We start from the raw sequence: 23,263 nt of genomic DNA, 5'->3' as shown, positions 1-23,263 counted from the left end.
AGGATGAAATTGTTTACCACCACATTGTGTCAGTGATATCCTGGACTCTGCTACCCAGCACCAGTGTTCTTGTCCCCTAAATGATACATTGGAATTGGTTACACCTAATTGGCATGACTGGACTTACCTATTAGTCCCTAGTATATGGGACTGTGGATACCCAGGGCCTGCAAATCAAGTGTCACTTGTGGACTGCAATACTAATTGTGCCAGCATGATACTGACAAAAGCAAACCCAACCCAGACTGCAATTGCAGCCTGGATGGACAGTTTTAAACTTCTAACTCAACTTTGCCATTCCAACCAATGTCAAAGCCCACACCTGCCCTTAAGTTAATTCAGCCCTAAGGAAGGCCTGTGATGTCCAACAGGCAAAGTGCATATTATTGCCAGGTAGGATATGTATTTTAATAACCCAGCAAAAATCCTCAAGAATTGTTTTTGCTGTAGCAAGGCAGGTATACCCATTGGCTAACATGCAAGACCATCAAAACTGGAACTGTTTGGTGTCTGAGAAAATATTGTATTAAACCTGACTTTACCCTGAATATCAGATTGATTATACAATTTCAACCTATGGCACCTTCTGAAAGTGCCTATTTAGAAACCCCAGCCAGTAACCTGACTACTATACTACTTTCTCTGCTCTGTTTTCCTGCCTGCCAAGATGCAAACAATCCTGCTTTGGAGAACAAAGGGCTGCCAAGCCAGAGGTCACACCTAGGACTGGGTGAAATTTTAATCATGCTGAAGTAAATTTCTTAATTTTGGCAATCTTGCCAAACAAAATCTGTGTGATGCTACCAAGATTACACCATTACTCAACATTGCATAATTTCAGGGAGAAATGTCAGGGTGTGTTGTACCATTTGTGTATTTTTGAATGCAAACAGCATTTTTGGTACATTTTTTAGCCAAGCAGACCATTCAGGTAATTTTTGCACATGAAACTATCAATCAAAATGAAAACTGCAGTGTTTTGAATATGAGTGCATGTTCCTTTAATGTGGGTGTTCACCAAACATTTCAAATAGATTTTTTCAACTGAGCAGATGATTGTAATACTTTTTTATGCAAAATCACAAATCTGTACATATACAACCTAAAATATAAGGAACATTATATTTTTGAGTTGACATTTTAATGGAGAGGGCTATTCAGGTAATTTTTCCAGTGTGAGATACGTTTCCCTTAGTGATGAATACTTTTCCAATAATTTTCCAGAATTATGCTGTCTGAAATTATGCAAGGTACTCACATTTTTAGTCACCACCCCTCAATTGGCAGGATGTCCTGTGGTGAGGGAAACCATCCGATGCAGGCTTTAAAGAAGTAAGCACCTCTGGTGAGCAAATATTGTTGCCTCCCCTGCAATTGTACCCCGAGGCAGCCTGACATCTTTGGTTGACATCGGGGAACCTGTGTAGTACTGTTTTCCCAAGTCATGGCTAGCCACACGTCTATTGTGGGATAGTGAGGTTGTAATGCTGTGAGAAGGGTTCAGCCATTTTCCTTTAGGGGAAAATGGGAACTTAGAGAATACCTGATTGCCACACTTCCAAAGAAGTGGTCATCAAGTATGAAGGGCCATCCAGGGATGAACTAGCCTATAGGCTAATGGTTGCCATCCCTCCCTGCGTACCCCTTAGGGTTAAAAAGGGCCCTCTCACTCCCAGAACTGAGAACTGATGGACCAGAAGCAAGAATTTGAGTTTGTAACCCCAGGACAGCAAGAGAGAAGTGGCACTGAAGACTGCGCTTGCTGAACCTACCTGGACACCAAGAGAGACTTGCACTGGACAAAAAGAGGTTTCCAAAGAGAGGGGTGTCTCCAAGTACCAATGGACCCCAGAGTATTGCTAGGTCTATCTCTCCCATAGGAAAACACTGGAGTTAACTTATTACTGTTTATATGTGTAAATTCCAAATGGGAACAGGTAACCAGTTCATGTTTGGTATCTCGAGAAAAGGAATTTAAAATACTAAGTTATGGTGAAGTCTGATTTTAAATTACAGTTTTGAAAATGTCACCTTTAGAAAGTTGGCATTTTCTTGTTTTAGTCCTGTTATGCCTGCAGCTTTTCTCTGGGTCACATCGCTGTGTGTAATTGACAGTCCAGCATTGTGTATTCCACCCGGACAGCTAGACACAATGGCAAGCCTAATTATGACTGGATGGGCTATCACTGGCATGATAGGAGGTGGAATCTGGCCCAGCCCCACTTATGCTTGAAAAGGCTGTGTACTGTCTCCCACAGAGGGGCTGCATAACTGTGTAGTTAGTATGGAGGCAGGGCCAAGAAGGCAGGGCACCTCTGCACTTCAAAAGCATGCACCAACTCTTCAGTACACTTCCGGACCCGTAGATTCTCTGCCAGTAAGAAGTACTGATGTGCTGTTGAAAGGTTTGATCCTCTGCTGGACTGCTGCACTAAAGGAACTACTGCCCTGCTGTTCTGACCTGTTGCCGCCTTTTCTGGGTGAGACAAGAACTGGACTTGCAACTTCACTCTTTAACCCAGGACACCAGAGTGACTGCAAGGGCTAGTCTGCTGGCCTTCACATTAGAGCCTCAGGGGCATAAAAGTCTCCCCAACATCCTGCACAAGCCCCTGGACCACGCTGAGGCAATTTCCTGACCCCCAACTCATTCGCCTCAAGACCTGGTCCCATGAAGTGGATTAAGGGAGCTGAATTCAAACTTTTGGGCTCTCCATGAATGGCCCGTCCACACTGAGATCTTGCTGGTTTCACAGTTATTCAACATGAAATTCCAGCAGCCGCCTCTTTGTGCTACAAAATATTTCTCTATAGGGGAACAACCATTGTGAAACTCCATCAACCATTGAGCATGACGCAAGCTGGTTTATTGCACTACGCCAACAGTCACCTGAAACTCTCTCCCTGCTCCTCGCGGTCCTCTCCAACGTGAACAGGACTCTTAGCAAGAATTTGAATAAACCTAGTTCTAGAAAGCTGCATTCCTAGATTGATTTGGCCAAGCTCAGAATATTTGATATTGAGGTTAGTAATAGCATTGATTGAAAAATTGCTAAGAAATGGCAAACAAGAAGGGAAATTAGATACACAACCCCAGATACACTCCACACTGTGATCCAGACCCAGCAGGTGACTGTTGAACCTGATACCACTAAAAATGTTCTGTAGCACAAGACGACTCAAGAAAGATTTACATAGTGAAATGTTAATTATGGGTTTGGTCCACGTTAGTGGAAAGGTGCAGAATACCCCACAAAAATGTATATGTAATATATATATAATATATATACTGTACATATATACTTGTTACCTAGTGGCAGTCGCCACTAAGTAGTCGTAGTTACGACCTAGTTTTTATAGAAAAAGTGTTTTTTACTTGCCTATATCTTTGGTATCAGTTGACAACTCTTCACAATTTTACAAAAACATTTGAGGTTCAAGAGAGCTGCTATCTGGAAAGTTTCAGGTTTATCCATCAAGCGGAAGCTGAGAAACAGGAGGAGTCCCAAAACGTTTTTTTCCCTATTCATTTTTCCATAGGGATAATAATAAGGGATAACAGCAATAGCAACTGAACCACTGGATGGAATTACATCTAATTGGGCAGTAAAGTAGCTCTTGGTCCAATAAGCACCCTTTTTGTTATTTGGTGTAAATCTGTTTAGTAGTTTTTAGAGAAATTAAAGAAAATCCAAATGTGTACCTTTAGGAACACATAAGCTAGGCACCCCCTCATGATATTGTGTTGAGATGTGATGGACTTCAATAAGGAAGTGTTGGCAGCTATCTTGAGTCCCAAAAAAAGAGATGAAAAAAAGAAAACGGCCAGGGTAGGGGCAGTAGGACCCCTTAGCTCTGGTGCTGGGTCCCAGAGCAAAAAATAACTTTTTAAAATTTTCCACAGGAGCCACGAGGGATCTGTGGATCTGTCAATAATTTAAAAAGCATGGGCTCTCCCACTTCTTTCAGTGAAGCCTTCAGGTGGGCCAAGTCCAGGGGCATTATAATTTTAAAGGTGGGCGCCTGGCCCCTCAGTAGCCCCGTAGACCACCATCTCCCTAGGGCATATTTTTTATTAAAATGCTGAGGGGCTGCCTGGCCCGCCACAGCCCTGATTACTCCCACCTCCCTGGATTTTGAACTGATTTGAGGTGGGGGGGGGTGCGTGCAGCCACCCTCCCGGGGACCACCACTTCCCTAGGGCTCTATTTAAATACAGTGTGGGGGTCTGCATGACCCCCCGTTGACCCAGGAACCACCAACTCCTGGGGCTCTATTGAAATACAGTATGGGGAGCTGTGTGACCCTCCAACAGCCCAACAGACCACCACCTTCCTGACACTCTATTTAAATACTGTGCGGGTCTGCATGGCCTCCCCTTGAGCAACAGGCACACCACCTCCCTGGGGCTAGTATAAAAGAGTGAAGGGGGGCCGTTGCAGACCCCAGAGCCCCGGGGACTACCAACTTCCGGGGTCAATGCTCATTAAAGGGGGTCACGTGATCCCCCTCATGAAGCCAATTTTGGCCTTGGGGACCGCCACCCCCCAGGACTGGCTCCTGCTGTGTCCCGGGTGCCCACCTGCAGGGCATAGATGTTTGCTTTTGCTTGGTGGGAGCTTTGACAGCTCCCACCATGTACATATACTCCTGTTTCTCTGACCAAAAACAAATGGGCACAGACACCAAGTCTTTCTCCCCATGTTTTATTTCAGCATGTCAACCATAACGCATTTGGACCAAGTCTGGCCTTGTTCACATACACACCTCATTACTAACACAGATTTAAACAGTGGTCATGTGGTCAATGGTCATAGAAAACAGATTGTCATTCTTAACAGTTCATTACTGCAAAACTTGCTCAAAATGTTGTCACATTATAAACATGTTCAAAAATACATAATTCACATTATAGGCATGACGTAAATATTGAGATTAATAATTACTAATCACATTGGTAAAAATCAGTATGTACCAAACTCAGCAAATGTTCTGATTAAAATTACTTCCAAATACAAATCTCTTATAAACTAATGTGCAAAATACGCTGTAAATGGATATACTTGAAAATGCAACCACAATGACCAATATTCTCTTATTATACTATTTAACCACAATTCCGCTCAGAACGTATTAACTTTGCTAAATTAAATTAATCTGCTATGGCACTGCAGCATACTCAGTATTGCACTGACACATTTATCATTAGAATTAGAATCATCTTTATTGTTTGGATACAAAAATGCATTACAATTTAAAATCCATCTCAGAAATAAAAGCCAATAACAATCAGTAATGTAGTACACAGTTAAAAATGATGCTTATTGATGGCAGTAAAAAAGCATGGCCCCAAAACATTTAACAATACATCCCCATAGTTACACATGAACTGGGGAGACTTTGACAGAACATTGATTAAATAAGAGGCCCCATACCATTAATGTGCAAGCGTGCCCTAATTCGCTCACCCACTGACAACCATGAGGCACATGACAAGTGGCCAAGGTGAAAGTTCAGGTAATGTGTACAATGGCCCAACCGGAATGGGGCAAGAGCACGTTAAAACCATGCCCGCAGTGCCAAAGGAATTTGGCCAAGGCGGCCTTGATAAATTTGACTGCCGAAACATTTAACATTGTATTCCTAGGATTCAATACTGCTATTACAGCCTGCCGACAGAAGCGGACCCCCAGTTCATTCCACTTTGTCTGTAGCAGTCTTCTCTGCTCCCGAAGCAATGATGGGCACAAACAAACCATATGTTCAAGGGATTCCTCCCTTACACCACAGCCCCTACACGTGACTCCTTCCCCTGGCGCTAAGCACCAAGACGGTATATGTTTCAGGAAGTCCCAGTCACCCATCCTCAATGCAATAAATTTTTCTTATAGGTTTATGCCACAGGTGCAAGAGAGATAGCCCAGGGGGAAACCTGGGCAAAATGAGTTAATAACTGAACAGGTGTGCTTTCAGTTGGCTAGAAGAGCTCGGTCGCTATGATAAGACCAGAGCTGAAACTCTTCTAAATCCCCATCTTAAATGCAGCTTGCAACAGATTGGCAACCCACAGTCCATCGGCTTCCAGTAACTATCTACAATTAACCAAAAAGCGATGACATGACCCTTTACTCTCATGTGCGCTTAGTTCCCGCCATAATACTGACTCTAAACTGCCGGCCTTTGCCCTGCGCAATTTATGACAGAATTGTAAACAAAAAACTCCCCGGCATCCACAACTTGCTCGTCCAAAAGCCCAAGTTCCAGCCTCACCTGTGCAGGAGATGCAGTTTGCGGGAGGTGGAGGGCCCTCTTATAGATCCTAATGACCAGCCGATTTAATAGCCGGGTGCCAAGATCCATCATTGCTTCTCAACTGTAAGATAGTGAGGGGATGATCTTTATGCTCATAGCCTTCAAAACGGGGAGCAGACTAGGCCCCCTCAATGTTCTGGATATCTTTGAAAAGTCAACCTGCAAGGCAACCACTTTAGCTTCTATCTCCTTCCTTTGGATGAAAAAGCTGCCTCTGACATCTAGATACACTCCCAGATATGTATATGATGAGTCAGAGGTCAGCTTGTTAATCTTATAAAACTAACTGTTAATAAGCAGCCTTCTCCTACAAAATGAGACCAATTTTGTCTTAAGAAGATTTACCTTGAGGTCGTTCTCAGCTGTATACGAGGCTTGTTTATTGAGCAGCCGGTGAAGGCCAACCCTCGTACAGCTAAGATTTGCCAGGTCATCTACATACAGCAAATGGCTTAGTCGAAGGCCCCAATTGTGGGGGAATGGGAGTTGGCAGAATCTAATGCAGATTACAGGTCGGAAATATAGAAATTGGACAGCAGGGGAGTAAGAACACAGCCCTGTTTTACCCCGCAAAATGTTGGAATTTTTCTAGAGACAGAGCAACCGTTCCCTAGTTTGATGTGAATCCAAGTGGTGGTATATAGTTCAATAATGGCCCTCAGGAGCATTATAATTTTGCCCAAAGAGCGCATCTGGGAACCCGATCAAATGCTGCACAAAGGTGACAAAGCAACAATGCATCACCGAGGCCGAAATTTGTGCCTTGTCTGTCAAAATGGACAAATCCAAAAGATTTTCTGGACATACCAGTAGTGACCGAGAACCCTGTGTGAGAGATGGGAATTGAGCTATTCCAATCAGCCCAGGATTGAAGATCCTCTTAGATATGCTTAACATAATGCTTAGCCTCATTTTCGAGGAGAGCTATTAACCTGAAGTTGGCTGGATCTGGCCTTAAGGCACTTTAAAAATTGGATGGATACTGGCACCACATCACGAATCGGGAATCCTTGAGGAAAAAAGACATTGATCAAACAAACTTGCAAAATGGTCCACCCAATAAGGGGTGTCTTGTTTGAACACAACCTGAGGAATACTGTTAGCTCCAGGGGTACCATCCGGTCTTGCCCTGTCAATTATGCAGCAAACACGCATCAGGGAGAAAAACCCGACTTCCAGGCTAGAGGGAGCAAGTCCAACCGCGTGCAATTGCTGGTTGACCTGAGATGCATCCGACCCATTACAACCCCCACCCTGCTCAGTACATTCCAAGTCACTAGTAGCAAAGTGGTTTGTCAAAGAAAATGACCCAATCACTCTCCACAATATTGGCAGAGCCAGATCTCCACTGGCTCCTTGTCAGATCATTTACAAGGCTCCAAAATGTCTGTGGGTTCCAATCATTACTTGCATTAAGGGGGTTTACCCAGAACATATTCAAGCTCCTGTTTTTTTTAAAAGACTGCCTTCTTATACACTTACTGAGCCTCTCTAAGTTTAATGGTCAGCGGCTCAGAATTGGAGTGCTTTCGAAATGCCCTGGCAGCCCCGTTTGAGCTTTCTGTAAATCAAGCCCCCCCTGATGATCACTGTGGATGGACCGTGAACAAGGTTGCACGCTGGTCGCTGATATTTATGTAATAAAAGAAGAAGAAACTTGTCCTACTGCTCAATGAAAGATCGTTGGCCAGCCTCATCTGGGCCAAAAAAATGGCACACTCCCCCTTTATGACAGTTCCTGAGGAGGAGCTCCATCAAATACGTTTCAGGGTCTTATAACACACACTGTCTCCCACGGACGATACCTAGGCATGATGGTCAAAGCTCGATATCATAGTTACTATCTAGGAGCGGTGATCGCTCTCACATCGAGAACTTATCCAAAAACTTTCAAAGAGGAAAGAAATTTCATGTTACAGATTGTGTAATTTAGGTATGAGTGAGAACTCCTGTTGGACCATGTCCAGCCTGGTGGTACACCTTGCTGGAAGCGGCCGTCCAGGGCTTTAGAGTCCATGCTGTTCAAGAGTTCAATAACATTTTCTCCGAAGGCACTGTATGGGCAATCCTTAGATCTTATCTGATCCAAGAGATGATAATTACCCTCAAGATGGGGGCTTTCCAGGGCTTCCGACAAGTCCTGAAATAAATTTGTATTAAAATCCCCCGTAACCAAAAAGTCAGCATGTGGATAATCGCCTTTCAAATCAGCCAGCAACTGGATTAGCCGGGTCAGCTTCCCTCTTTTCTCCTTTGTCCCAGGTGCTATATAAACATTATTAATGATGAGTATTTTCTGTAGATTCCCCTTACTAATCTTAATCCCCTGAACCAAATTCTCCTCCCATCTCAATGACGTGATGAACCCTATAGGTTTGACAGCAACATAAATAGTTAGACCCCCCCATGGTTAGGACTATTTTCTTTTCTCATTGAGTGGATTGACAGAACTCCTGAAACCCCATCCGAGGGTTCTCGTTCTCCGCCCAAGTTTCCTGCAGGAGAATAATGTCATGATCATTGAGGAAAGATATTAGGTCTGTGGATTCAAGTTTACATGACAACCCATTGATTTTCCAGGAGAACAGATATAGCCTCTCGCACCTGGCCCCCGTAGAACCCCCTTGTGATATTCATGCGACTGGCCTTTGTGACAAGCAGATGGCAACCAGTCCCAGTTGACTTATAGTCAGTACTCGTACCAGACATTCCTACAATTTCGGGGGTGCTGGAGCTGCCCTGGGTGCCCTTTAAGGTTGCAAATGGCTTCCGCACTGCTGTTAACTCAATGCTGGGGGCAGCCAACAGAAGCACAGGATAGCCAGGAGAAATGTACAGCGTGATCGTGATGCCTTGGATGTCAAAGACATATTTTTTTCACAATTTGCCTGTGCCAAGTCAGCTGTAGCCAATGTCATCAGGGTTGTTTGCCACCGATCAGGTGTTTTTTTAAAACGCACTACTCACCCATAGGGCCTCAAGGTGCTGAGGATTGTGTCCTGAGAGATCAGTTGAAGAGCCAGGTCTTGAGGTCCTTCCTGAGCTGAGGCAGCAATTGCGACTGTCTGAGATGAAGAGGTAAGGTGTTCCAACCATTTGCAGCCAGGTATGTGAAAGATCTTCCTCTAGCCGAAGACTTCTTTATGTGGGGTACGTTGGCACGTGCCTGCTGGGACAAGTAGAGATTTCTGGAAGGGGAGTACCAGGTGATGCGGTGGTTGAGGTAGCTGGGTCCGCTGTCGTGGTAGGCTCTGTCGGTGAGCACAATAAGTGTGAAGTTGATCCTCTTTTGACGGTAAGCCAGTGGAGGTTTTTCAGGTGTCCTGTGATGTACTCTCGTCATGGAATATTTAGGACGAGTCTGGTGGTGGCGTTCCGAATTTTTTGCAGCTTTCTCAGTTTCTTCTTGGTGGTTCCAGCATAGAGGGCGTTGCCGTAGTCAAGTCTGCTTGTCATTAGTGCGTGTGTCACAGTTTTTCGGCAGTTTGTTAGTATCCATCTGAAGATCCTCCGTAGGATTCGGAGGGTGTGGAATCAGGTGGCGGCAACAGAGTTGACCTATCTGGTCATGGTGAGCTTTGAGTCGAGGATGATGCTGGGCTTTTGTGCATGGTCTGTGGGGGTGGGTGGCCTGACAAGTGTTGTGGGCCACCAGGTGGAGGCGGCAGAGTTGACCTGTCTGGTCATGGTGAGCATTGAGTTGAGGATGACACTGAGGTTTTGTGCATGGTGTGTGGGGGTGGGTGGCCTGCCAAGTGTTGAGGGCCACCAGGAGTCATCCCAGGCTGAAGAGGACGGTCCAATTATGAGAATCTCAGTTTTGTCGGAGTTCAGCTTAAAGCAGCTCTTCCTCATCCAGGTGGTGACTGCTTCCATCCCATCCTTGAAGTTCTTCTTGGCTGTTGAGGGGTTCTCTGTCAAGGAGATGATCAGCTGGGTGTCATCTGCATAGGAGACAATGTTTATACCGTAATTTCTGACAATAGGGGCAAGTGGGGTCATGTAGATGTTGAACAGCATGGGGCTCAACGATGATCCTTGGGGTACTCCACAGCTGATGTCTGTAGGTTCTGACAAGTGCAGGGGGACTCTGACAAGTGCATGTGGACTCTGACATTCTGTGTTCTGCCTGTCAGGAAGGAGTGTATTCATTGAAGGGCCTCGCCCCATCTACCTGCTGGGTGGAGTTTAGCACATAGTGTGCAGTGGGATATTGTATTGAAGGCAGCTGAAAGATCAAGTAGGATGAGGGCTACTGTATGTCCATGGTAGAGGAGGGAGCAGATAACATGTGTGGCTTCGAGCAGGGCAGTGTCAGTGCTGTGGATAGTTCTCAGTACTGAATGAGAGATGTCAAGGATGTTTTTGTCCTCAATGTGTTGGTGTGAGTGTTGATCGCTTTCACTGCAAACTTAGCTGGGAAGGGCAGCAGTGAGATGTGGTGGTAGTTTTTGAGATCTGTTAGGTTGGCTGTGGGTTTCTTCAGAAGTGGTTGGATCTCAGCGTGCTGACTAGGGAGCAGTTCATGGCCTTGCAGAGTTTGGGCGCGATCCCAGCGCTGGGCTTGTTGAACATGTAATGGGGGCAGGTGTCGGTAGGGGCTCTGGAGTGGATGCTGCTCATGATCGAGTTGGTCTTGTATGTTGTGAGGGGGGTACAGTTGTGTAGGAGTCTTGGGGGTTTGACGGGTCCTGGCACGGGTGTTGTTGGTGAGTTTAGCAAGTCTTGGGGTCCGAAGCTGTCATGAATGCCTTTGATCTTCTGATGGAAGAAGGTGGCAAGTCTGTCACACATATCCTGAGATGGAGGTATGTTGATGGTGTTGGCTTGTGGTTTGGCGAACTCTTTGATGACTGTGAAGAATTCTTTAGTGTTCTGTGTGGTGGTGTTGATGTGGTCCTGCTGGGAATTTGCTGTTCCACCACTTCTTCTCCAGCCTCTAGCATGAGCACTTTGATTCCTAAAGTGTGGGAGAAAAGCTGCTGGCTTTCTTGGATGAGTGTTTCTCTGTGGTTGTCCGACAGGGAGCTAGGGTGTTGAGCATTCAGAAATCTATTTGCAGAGTTTTTGTGCTGAGTTGTTGGTATCTGTTGTGTCAGGGGTGATGAGTTGCTGAGGGTGTTGATGAGTTGCTCCTCTGAAGTCTGGTTCTATTTTCTGTAGGAGGGGTGCATGGTGTAAGTGTGCACGGTTGGTGTGGAGATGGAGAAGTGGATTCAGTGGTGGTCGGTCAAGTATAGTGGGGTTTAGTTCAAGATGATGATGTTGCTGCTGGCTGAGAAAATAGGGTTGAGGGGGTGTCTAGCGGTGTGCGTTGGTGAGGTGATCAGTTGCTTGAGTCCGATTGTGTCCTAGTTATTGAGAAGGGCTGAGAGGTTGTGGTTGCTGAGGTCATTGAAATGGAAGTTGAGATCACAGAGGAGAATGTAGTTGCTGGAGGTTAGTGTGTGGGGGCTATGATGTCAATGATGGCTTAGCTGAATGGTGGGCATGGTTCATGTGGTCTGTAGATAAGGGTGCCAAGGGTGGTGGTCTATGGGGTGGTGTGCACTTGGAAGTGAGGTGCTCCATGAGTGAAGTCAATTCCTGTGTGTCGACTGTCAGTCGGAGGATGGGCAATGGCTATGCCGCCTCCTGGTCTGCATGGGTGGTCTTTGCGCAACAGCTTGTAGTGCCTGGGGATGGTAATGGCGATCTCTGGTCCAGATGATATGTTAGTCCATGTCTCAGTGAGGAAAGCGTTGTCCGGGCGGGTGGTGTCTATCAGGTCCCAGATCTCCACAACGTGTTTGTGCAGGGACCAGACGTGGAGGAGGATGCACTTGAGGTGGTCTGGAGGCAATTCTGGCACTGTGATGTCTGGTGTTTGGCTTGCAGAGTGTGAGGTGGCAGAGGAGACAGGATAAAGGTCCGTGGGTGTCCTTGGAGGAAACAAGGTGGCAGGTACACCGACATCCAAGGTTCAGTGCACAGGGGTCCCGGCGTCGTATCAGTGGCTGGTGCGAGAACCAGGATCCGTGGTTATGGGCGCAGTCCAAGTACGGTCAGCACAGATGGGCTTGCCTTTGGAGCACTTTCGGCATGCCATTAGCACGGCGGCGCAGCAGCCACCCTTAAGAAGTGAGGAAGGGGGGATTGATCAGCTGGGAGGCAGGAGGACAGGAAGAGCAATAAGGGTGGGGCTGTGGTGGCAGCAGCAGCAAGGAGGAAAGCACAGGAGAGTGCAAAATGGGTGGAGAAAACTAAAAGAGACAGAAGTAAAAAAAAAACAGGCGTAAACAGGCACAGATGGCCACTAGGCTACCAGGGATGAGACGTAGGTGAGTGCTTGTGGGTGGAGCTGGGTGGAGGTGGGCCTTGAACATAGAGCCGAGAAGCTCTATGAAGAGACAGCAGCAGCAGTGCCCACACAGGAGGGAGTAACATACACTGGCAAAAAGGTCAGTGAAGTAGTGGCCACCCTTAAGAAGGGGAGGGTGGGGGATTAGTCAGCTGGGAGGGAGGAGGTGGGAGGTGGAAAGGCAGGAAGTGGGAAGCGCTACAAGGGTGGTGAAGCCACGAGAGCAGCAGCGGCATGGAGGGAAGTGCGAGAGAGCACAAAATGGGTGAAGAAAACTAAAAGGGAGACAGAAGTAAAATACAGGAGTAAACAGGAGCAAAAATGGACAAAAGAGGAGAAATAGGAAAGACAGAAAACAGTCAGGCACAGATGACTACTAGGCCATCAGGGATGAGGCACAGACGGGTGTCTGAGGGTGGAGGCGGGCCTTGAACACAGAGGCTCTGTGAAGAGAAAGCAGCAGCAGTGGCCACACAGGGCAAAGCGACTGACACTGGCCAAAAGGTCAGTGAAATCACCTCTAACTGCCAAGTGGCCACCCTTAAAAAGGAGAAGGCGGGGGGATTAGTCAGCTGGGAGGAGGGACGACGGGAAGTGCTATGAGGGCAAGGGGTGAGGCCGTGGGGGCAGCAGCTGAGGGGACTGAAGCACAGGAGAGCACAAAGCAGGTAAAGAAAATTAAAAGAGAGACAGAAGCAAAGAACAGGAGTAAAAGCAGACAAAAGATAGAGGAAAGGCAGAAAACAATACAGGCATGAACGGCCACTATCCCCGCAGGCACCTCCATCCTGTGCCTGTGGATGGAGGCGGGCCTCGAACACAGACAGCAGCAGTAGCAGTTGCCATGCAGGAGGGAGTGACAGACACTGGCCAAAAGGTCAATAAATTGATCAATGCATTGATCAACTTTCCCAACACAATATCCATTCTATTGCATATCCGTGAGTATCATGTTATTTTTATATTGCACAGTCCAATGCCTGATAAAAATAAATGTGTTAAAACCCATTTTAACTTATAAATAACTAATCTAATATCAAGAACATGTATTCTAATACTACCACTAAATCTCAGAATGTGCAAAAGGGAAAGACAGAACTAAACCTGTTACCGCCAACCTCAATGAATTATCTAAATTCATTATATCATCTTTATTAATTTAATTTCCTAAAAAAACCCTAAAATCAATTTAAATTCATAAACACAAATTCAGCCTATTTGGAGCCTTACACTCTAAATTTAAAATATATCTTGCCTCCAATTGATTGAGTAAGAAATCCTGATTACCTCCTCACATCTGTTTGGCGACTGCCTCAATACCGTAATACTTTAGACAATTAAGATTGTTGTCATGACACTCAATGAAATGCCTAGCTTCTGGTTATGTGGAATCTATGTAGGAGATGGCTCTTAAATGTTGGAGAATTTTTTTGTGGAACTGAAATTTGGTGCTGCCAGCATACCTTAATCCACAGTCGCATACCAATACGTATACTGCATATTCATTTTTACAGTTACAAAAAACAGTTTTTTTGTGTTTTTCATGGAATGGCATAGTATGTTCTGTAGTTGTAACTGCAAATTTACAGGCTCTACAGAAAGTTCATTTTTTAAAACCCTATTGTTGGAGAGACTCATCTTTCTTTTCCCACCACTTCCGGACTACTCAATTCAATTCAATTCAATTTATTTATGTTTTGGTACTCAACTGAGGTCCCCATAAAAAACAGACATTAAAACCATACATTTATCCCTGTTGCAGTTTACACACATAAACAGACTGAACACATTTAAAAATCCATAAAAATTCTATAAGGAACATTGATTTTTACAAATATACTATCACAAAATGCAGTACTCCAATTAAAGTGTGAGGAACATTCCATATTAACATAAAAAAGTGAAGCGCAAATAGGCAGATAAAAAATTAGGAAGACATATTACTAGACTGAGAGAGAAACAACTAATAGACAATCCTGAGTCATACCCAGAAGTTCATAAAAATACATTAGTGCTCCAAAGCAGAAACCATATGCATTTGAAGGTAAAATGTAAGCGTACAAAACCCATGGTTAAAGGTATGAAAGAGCACACAAATACATTGCCAAACCACCTATATCCTATAGGTGTAATAAAGTGCATTATTAAAAAGGGTCCAACAAATTATATTGTGTCATACAGCGTCCTTGACCCGGTTTCCAAGGAAAACAATGAGCCTACTTTTCAATGCATGTAATTAGAACAAATTCAAAAATCATTTAAAAAAAAAAATTCTGAAGTAGAATAATTGATTGGGGGGTTGTACAAGGCTCGGAGAAACTCAGGTGCAGACAGCAAGGAAAGCTGAAGACGAATAGGCTCTAACCACTTACGTCAAAATGAGACAAGAGATGTACAGACAAATAATACATGGTTTAAATCTTGAGTTTCGAAAAGACAAAAATAACATTCTTTAGCTGTGCCATGCCATTTTGCCAGGAGGTAAGTAAACCTTGGTGAAGTAGCATCCAAAAACGCATGACCCTACGAGGGATATTCCAAAAAATATTGGGTTGTGCTCTTTTTACTATTAGAGAGTTTGCAAGATTCTGAAAGGAACTCTTATTTGCGCAACTCTCAAAGTCCAGCTGAAAACTTAAAGACCACGCAGCCTGCTTCAGTTTATGTTTCAATTGCAAGGGAGACAATGCCAGGACCTGGTTACGATCTCTTTCCAATCTTTCAAGAGTGTAGGAAAAGTTCTTACAAAGGGTATGCTTGACATTGCTATTATCTAGAAAGATTTCTTTCCTTGGCACAGATCTTACAGTATTTTCCTCGCTCCTTCTGAGCGGCACAGCCTAACGTATAACCCCTGCTAGTTTCTTGCTTTACACCCATTTCCAGCCTTAAGGACCGCACAGAAGCTGCTGAATCAACAGACAGAAATTTTCTAAGAATTTAACCTTCCAACTGATTCAAACCCCCCCCATTTTAAAATATCAATAAGTTCCAGGCCATAAAGGAGAGATGCTGGGATTTTAGCTTGATATACTGATAACAGGTGTGCAAAGTGCCTTCTTCATGTAGCTGTGTATAGAGCACCTAGACCTCTTGCTTGACCCCCGGCTTTCAATTTGTTAGAGGAAATATGAGCTACATCACTAAGATTCTAAAAAGGGATATGATTCCACAACTTCCTAGTGACCAATCGAAGTTAGGAAATTTTGCCTTTCCATTCCCATGAAAGCAAAGAACCTTACTTTTTGAGGCATTATTCTTTAAAAAATTGGGACTCAGAATATTTTGACAGATACTGGAGATGATTCTGAAGACCTTTAGGTGCTAAAATAAAAAATGATGTCATCAGTATATAACAGGCTACAAACAGTGTCCACCTATTTCGGGCGTAAAACCCTTGCTCTGAGACACACAAAAGGGAAAATCTGAAATGTATAGGGAAAAGAGCAAGGGCGCCAAAAGTCATTCTTTCTTTAGTCCATTCCTAGTAGGTATTTCACTTGAAAGACCAATATCACCCCCTAGAAGAATTCTACACCGAGTAGTGGAGTGGAGTGTTATTACTGATTCTAGGAAAAATGAGGGCATCCCCAACTGGGACAACTTCTCCATAACAAATCTCTGTCCACTTTGTCGAATGCTGTTGAAAAGTCAATGAAAGAGGCAAAGACCGTACCACCTCTAAGTTTCACGTATTTTTCAGTAATTACTTATTGGGCTGTGATATTATCCAGAGTACTATGATTGAGCCTAAACCCCGACTGCTCCAAGGGAATAATGTTGTTCTTCTCTGCACAGGCCGTAAGTCTGGAAAGCATACATTTAGAAAAGATTTTTCCAACTGCGTCCAGGACGGCAATCTGCCAGTAGTAGGCAGGACTTTTTCAATTGCCTTTTTTTTTTATAAAGGTAGGATAATACTCCCAACCCACGAGGGGGGAATGGTTCTACAGAGGAAGCTCCTTCTGAAGACCACAAATAAGATCTAACTCCCCAAGCAAATATCTTGTTTTTTTACAGAAATTGGAAGTTTGTTGGGACCCATTGAGGCAGAGAGATGCATAGAGCATATAGCCAGCTCCATCTCCTTTACGGAGGGAGAAGTGAAGAAATGTGACCCCATTGGAGACATAGAGGGAGGCAATAAATTTAGACCAGTGGGCTTCAGTATGGAGACGGGTGATGATCGAACTCTAGAGCCACAGCCATCACCTACCAGTGCCCAAAAACGCCTGGCTTGACCCTTTACTGCTGCTTCCCAAAGATGGATCCAAAGCCTATTACCAGATCCTCTTGCAAGGCGGGCCTTCACACGTCTCTTTCTCCTCTTTAACATAGCCACCCTAGAATTCCCTTCAGCTGAATGGTTTAAACACTGTGACCTAATTGCGCTATTTATTTACCAGTTTAAGTCAAGTAATGGGTGAGGGATCATTCTATGTTTATTTTTTGAAGTTCCGGAAGTGGAGTTTGTTAACAATTGCTTCATAAGGTTAGAACAATTATGTAGTTCACTCCTTTCCCAGTTATCCAACTGAGCGACCACGGTTCCCAACATCACCAAGACACCTACAACCCTTTTCAGGTCCCATTGAGACCTCCCTGTCTTTTTATCAAAGATCAGGGTTAACCCACCCATCTCCCAAAACCCCAACCATAGTAAATTCATTTCTAAGGAAAAGAGAAGCAGATTATGGTCACTGAGAGGGGTGTTTAAGATCTTCAAATCATTCAGTAGGCAATAAGAGGAATTCCCAAGCACCAGATAATTTAAAAATGGCTTCCCTCCTCCCCCGAAAAAAATGTGAATAAACAAAGCAGGAGAATCCGAGGGGGACCTTCCATTAGCTATAATACAATCATTTTTCCTGAGGAGGCTAAGCAAGAGTTTCCCTCTTTTGTTTCTTCTTATCGAAAGGGGGAAGTCACACTGTGGAATTCGCAGCGTGGACACTCTCTCAGCATTGCGCCCTTGACAAAGGCTATGGTTGTCTTGCAATTTAAATCTAGCAATGTAAATCTCCTACTAATACTATAAATGTGAGAAACTCACTATCAAATTTGTTCTTTAAAAAGGCAAAAACCTTCTGTAGAAAGGTATCATAGGAATATTCAGGGGAATATAAGCATTAATTAGTAACAAGGGAGTGGAGCCCAGAGAAGTATCATGCATTTGAAGGGTTTATAGCAAGCAAAATCCCATTTCAGTGTATTTGACAACTAGCAAGCAACTTCCTCTTTAGATGTAGATGGAGATGTAGTGGCTTTGCAATTGATAGCAAAAAAGTAATCCCAAATTAGACCTATTTCAGACCAAGGGGGTGATTCTAACCCTGGCGGTCGGTGTTAAAGCGGCGGCCAACCCGCCAACAGGCTGGCGGTAAAAAAAATGGGATTCTGAGCCTGGCGGGAACCGCCAACACAGACAGCCACCTTAACACTCCGACCGCCACGGTGGTACAAACAAACAGCGCGGCGGTCACCGCCAACAGACAGGCGGCAGACAATGTACCGCCCACACTATTCCAACTCACCAATACGCCACCTTTTCCGGGGCGGGAGCACCGCCGATAAAAACACGGCGGAAACAGACTACGGACGGGAAAACGCTCACCACTACGCACTCCAGGAGGAAGGAGGACAGCATGGAACCCGAATTAAACATCCTACCTGCTCTCGTCTACCTTCTCATCTACCACGAGTACGAAGTCCGGCGCAGACGACAACGGTGAGTACTGCACCTACGACACACGGGAGGAGGAGGACGAAAGGTTACGGGCACACACATATGCGACCCCCCCCCCCCCAACTATGTACTCACCAATGCAGAGCACCAAGTCACAGTGACACCACCCAAACACCCCTGAAAAATGCTAGGACATAATCAAATTTGGAATAAATATTTATGTACCAAAAAGCTCCAGAAAATTATCGTACAACCATGAAAGATATTCACAACAAAACTAATGACATACACATCAGTGTATAACTGAAGTACCAAGTCCTGCACATCCTACGAATTCAGCATGTCCGTGGGCCAAAGTCTTGAGAAATAAGGGCAAAGCCCACACAGGAGGCCTGAGTCCTTTGGGGAGAACACTGCAGGGGCATCAGATGTAAAAACTACAGGCACCTCAGGGGGAAGGGAAGGGGGGGGCACCACAGCCACATGAGTCCACGACGCCAGATGCACGAGGAGCCACCATGCCCACTGGACCATCCTGGGGAGTGCAAAGCCACAGTCTCTCAATGTCTCTACAGTGGGTGGGCTGCCCACTGGACCATCCTGGGGAGTGCAAAGCCACAGTCTCTCAATGTCTCTACAGTGGGTGGGCTGCCCACTGGACCATCCTGGGGAGTGCAAAGCCACAGTCCATCAGGTGGATGACAGTCTCCACTGGTCAAGGAGGAGGCATGGTGGGCACAGTGAACCATAAACGGTGCTTGAGACGGCGGTGCCCATCGGAGCGGTGCTTGAGATGGCGGTGCCCAGCGGAGCGGTGCTTGAGAGGAAGGGCCCAGCGTAGCGGTGCTTGAGAGGAAGGGCCCAGCGGAGCGCTTCTTGAGATGAAGGGCCCAGCGGAGCGGTGCTTGAGAGGAAGGGCCCAGCGGAGCGGTGCTTGAGATGAAGGGCCCAGCGGAGCGGTGCTTGAGATGAAGGGCCCAGCATAGCAGTGCTTGAGAGGAAGGGCCCAGCGGAGCGGTGCTTGAGACGGCGGTGCCCAGCGGAGCGGTGCTTGAGAGGAAGGGCCCAGCGGAGCGGTGACAGAGATGAAGGGCCCAGCGGAGCGGTGCTTGAGAGGAAGGGCCCAGCGGAGCGGTGCTTGAGATGAAGGGCCCAGCGGAGCGGTGCTTGAGATGAAGGGCCCAGCGGAGCGGTGCTTGAGATGAAGGGCCCAGCGGAGTGGTGCTTGAGACGGCGGTGCCCAGCGTAGCGGTGCTTGAGAGGAAGGGCCCAGCGGAGCGGTGCTTGAGACGGCGGTGACCAGCGGAGCGGTGCTTGAGAGGAAGGGCCCAGCGGAGCGGTGCTTGAGATGAAGGGCCCAGCGTAGCGGTGCTTGAGAGGAAGGGCCCAGCGGAGCGGTGCTTGAGACGGCGGTGCCCAGCGGAGCGGTGCTTGAGAGGAAGGGCCCAGCGGAGCGGTGCTTGAGATGAAGGGCCCAGCGGAGCGGTGCTTGAGAGGAAGGGCCCAGCGGAGCGGTGCTTGAGATGAAGGGCCAGCGGAGCGGTGCTTGAGATGGCGGGGCCCTGTTCAGCGGTGCTCTTCTCCACGGCGGGGCCCTGTTCAGCGGTGCTCTTCTGCACCGCGGACCCTGTTCAGCGGTGCCTATCTCCACGGCGGGGCCCTGTTCAGCGGTGCTCTTCTGCACCGCGGGCCCTGTTCAGCGGTGCTCTTCTGCACCGCAGGCCCTGTTCAGCGGTGCCTATCTCCACGGCGGGGCCCTGTTCAGCGGTGCTCTTCTTCACCGCGGGCCCTGTTCAGCGGTGCTCTACTCCACGGCGGGGCCCTGTTCAGCGGTGCTCTACTCCACGGCGGGGCCCCGTTCAGCGGTGCTCTTCTGCACCGCGGGTCCTGTTCAGCGGTGCCTATCTCCACGGCGGGGCCCTGTTCAGCGGTGCTCTTCTTCACCGCGGGCCCTGTTCAGCGGTGCTCTACTCCACGGCAGGGCCCTGTTCAGCGGTGCTCTACTCCACGGCGGGGCCCTGTTCAGCGGTGCTCTTCTGCACCGCGGGCCCTGTTCAGCGGTGCCTATCTCCACGGCGGGGCCCTGTTCAGCGGTGCTCTTCTGCACCGCGGGCCCTGTTCAGCGGTGCCTATCTCCACGGCGGGGCCCTGTTCAGCGGTGCTCTTCTTCACCGCGGGCCCTGTTCAGCGGTGCTCTACTCCACGGCGGGGCCCTGTTCAGCGGTGCTCTACTCCACGGCGGGGCCCTGTTCAGCGGTGCTCTTCTGCACCGCGGGCCCTGTTCAGCGGTGCTCATCCAGCAGGTCAAGGGAGCTAGACCTGGCCTGGACTCCCTGCTCAGTCGCCCTCGGACCGTGACGTTTCTGGACCCTTCGGGGACGGACTCCTGGCCTCCTTAGTGTCCTCCTTCCCAGCTGGGATGTGGCATGTGGGGTCCACCTTCTCCGCGCTCCTGCTGCCCTTCCGCTCCTTTGATGGGGCTCTCGGGCCCTTGCCTCCCCTACATGGTGTGGGTGGTGAAGTGGCCGCACATTGCTCCTTGGGGGCAGCCCTGTCGGTCCTCGCACGGCGGCCCTTGTTTTTGCGGGTCCTCTTGCCGGGGGGGGGCTGGACGTGTCCTTGCTGCTGATCGATGTGTCACTGCTGGCAAAGGGTGGGCTCCAGAACCCAGGCACAACAGTGACACCCGAAGCTGGGCTGGTGGTGGCTGCGGTGCTCTTGGGACTCTTTGAAGATGGATGGGGGAGCTCATCGGGGGGAAAGAGGTTAAGGTTAGCCAGGAAAAGTTTTTTAGGGCCAAGGTAAAGGGTAGGAGAAGTGGAGATGGAAGTGGAGGTAGAGGAGGTGGTTGTAGGAGAGTCAGGTGTGCTGTCATTGGGTGAAGGTGCTGGTGCTGTAGGCTGTCGTGAGGTGGATGGCTGTTGGGTGGGTGTCTGCCTGCGTTTGTGTGTCTTGGAAGAGGGGGTGACAGACACAGTGGGAGAGGACACAGGGGACGTGTAAATGGCAGTGGGGGTGGTGACTGCACGAGTGTGGACTGTACTGGAGGGTGAGGTGGTGATGGAAGCACTGGCTGATGTTGGGGTGCATGCAGGTGTGAGTGTAGACGTCACAGGGAGGGAGGAGGGAGACGAGGAGGAGGGGGACACAGGGGTGGCAGTGGCTGTTGGCATGTCTGCATCTGGGTGTTGCTTGGGTGAGTGTTTGTGGGATCTGTGGTGCTTGTGTTTGGATGAGCTGCTCTTGGGTGTTGAGGTGTGGGCAGGCTGGTCTGATGGTGTGGATGGGATAGGCTGAGGAACAGGAGACAGAGAAAGGCTGGAGGCAGTAAGAAGAGGGAGGCTGGAAACAGGGACAATGGCTGCCGTCAGTGCTGAGGCCAGAGCAGTGAACGCTCGTTGATGGGCAGCCTGACCCGAATTAATGCCCTCCAGGTACGCATTGCTCTGTTGCACCTCCCTTTGCACACCCTGGATGGCATTCAAAAGGGTCGTCTGCCCAACAATGAGCGTCCTTACCAGGTCAATGAGCTCCGCACTGAGGGCAGCAGGGGCAACAGGGGCAGGGGCTGAGGTGCCTGGGGCGAAGGAGACGCACGCCTTCCTGGGCGAACCGGCACGGAGCGAAGACTGAGGGGCTGCTGGGAGGGCGGGGCTGGTGCGCTGGGTAGCTCCCATCCGAGGACGTGTCGCTTTCGCTGCTCTCACCAGCGGTCCCCGTCGTGGTGCTCCCCTCGCCCTCCGGATCACTGGTGCCATCGGTGTCTGTTCCTGGGCCCACCGGGGCCTTGTGTCCTGCAGCTCCCTCGTGCTCCGATGCCAAATCTCCTCCGCCTGATGATGCTAATGCACACATGCACAAGAAGATGAAGAGAAAGGGTGGGGGGAGAAAAAAGAAGACCAGGTTGAGTGCATGCAATGTCAACACCGTTGGCGGAGAGGACAGACACAGGTGCCTAATGCACTAAGCCGCGCATTCGGGGTACACTACTCAGTACTACTGACTAAGACAACAGGCCAAGAGACGTCAAACGCGCACATGGGAGATGCTGGACCTTCAATGGCTGTACTTGTCACCCTACCGAGGTGGGGGCCGGGGGCACAGGGCCATGCCTAAGGGAGAGGACTACACTACAGAAAGCGCCCTGGCCTAATGTCACCCACAGCCCTCCTCCCCCACCCAGACGCCTCCACTGCGCAGAAAGATAGGAGAATGTGCTGATACTCACCCCCTTGTGTCTGCTGTGATGTCTTAAAGTGCCCATCCAATTCAGGGTAGGCCACCGCCAGGATCCGGGACATCAGGGGGGTCATGGTGCGACTGGCACCCCTCCTAGGTTGGGAGGCCATCCCCAGCAGTGTTTCTGCGGTCTTCCTTGTTCCGCGGCGGATGTCCTCCCACCTCTTGCGGCAGTGGGTGCCCAGTCTGTTGTGGACCCCCAAGTTCCGGACTTCCTTGGCGATGGCACGCCAAATCTCGATCTTCTGATGGGCGTTGACCTATTTGACATGTACAGGGTGGAAAGGAGGAAATCATGAATGACCTGCATGTTAGATGTGATTGGCCCCCCCCACCAACTTTGCCATATGGCACATGCTCTCATCTGTCGGGCGTTGCACTCCTCATTCGCCCCCCACCCCACCAACTTACATCCACCCCAATCCACACAGGCATAGCCCATTCCATGTGCACCCGGTGTACTCACTTGTTGGTCTGGAGGACCGTAGAGTAGCGCATACTGGGGGAGGACCCCATCCACGAGCTTCTCCAACTCTTCAGACGTGAAGGCAGGGGCCCTTTCCCCAGTCGCAGCAGCCATTGTATCTTCCAGACCGAGGTCACAGCAGCACTTGCAGTATAGGTCCTCTCCTGTGGATGATCAGGTCTCGAGTGATTAAGCAGATAGAAAATGGCGGTCACGCCCG

This window comes from Pleurodeles waltl, chromosome 8 (genome assembly GCF_031143425.1).
Source record: "Pleurodeles waltl isolate 20211129_DDA chromosome 8, aPleWal1.hap1.20221129, whole genome shotgun sequence".
Classification (NCBI taxonomy): Eukaryota; Metazoa; Chordata; class Amphibia; order Caudata; family Salamandridae; genus Pleurodeles; species Pleurodeles waltl.
This window is presented reverse-complemented; position numbering follows the sequence as displayed.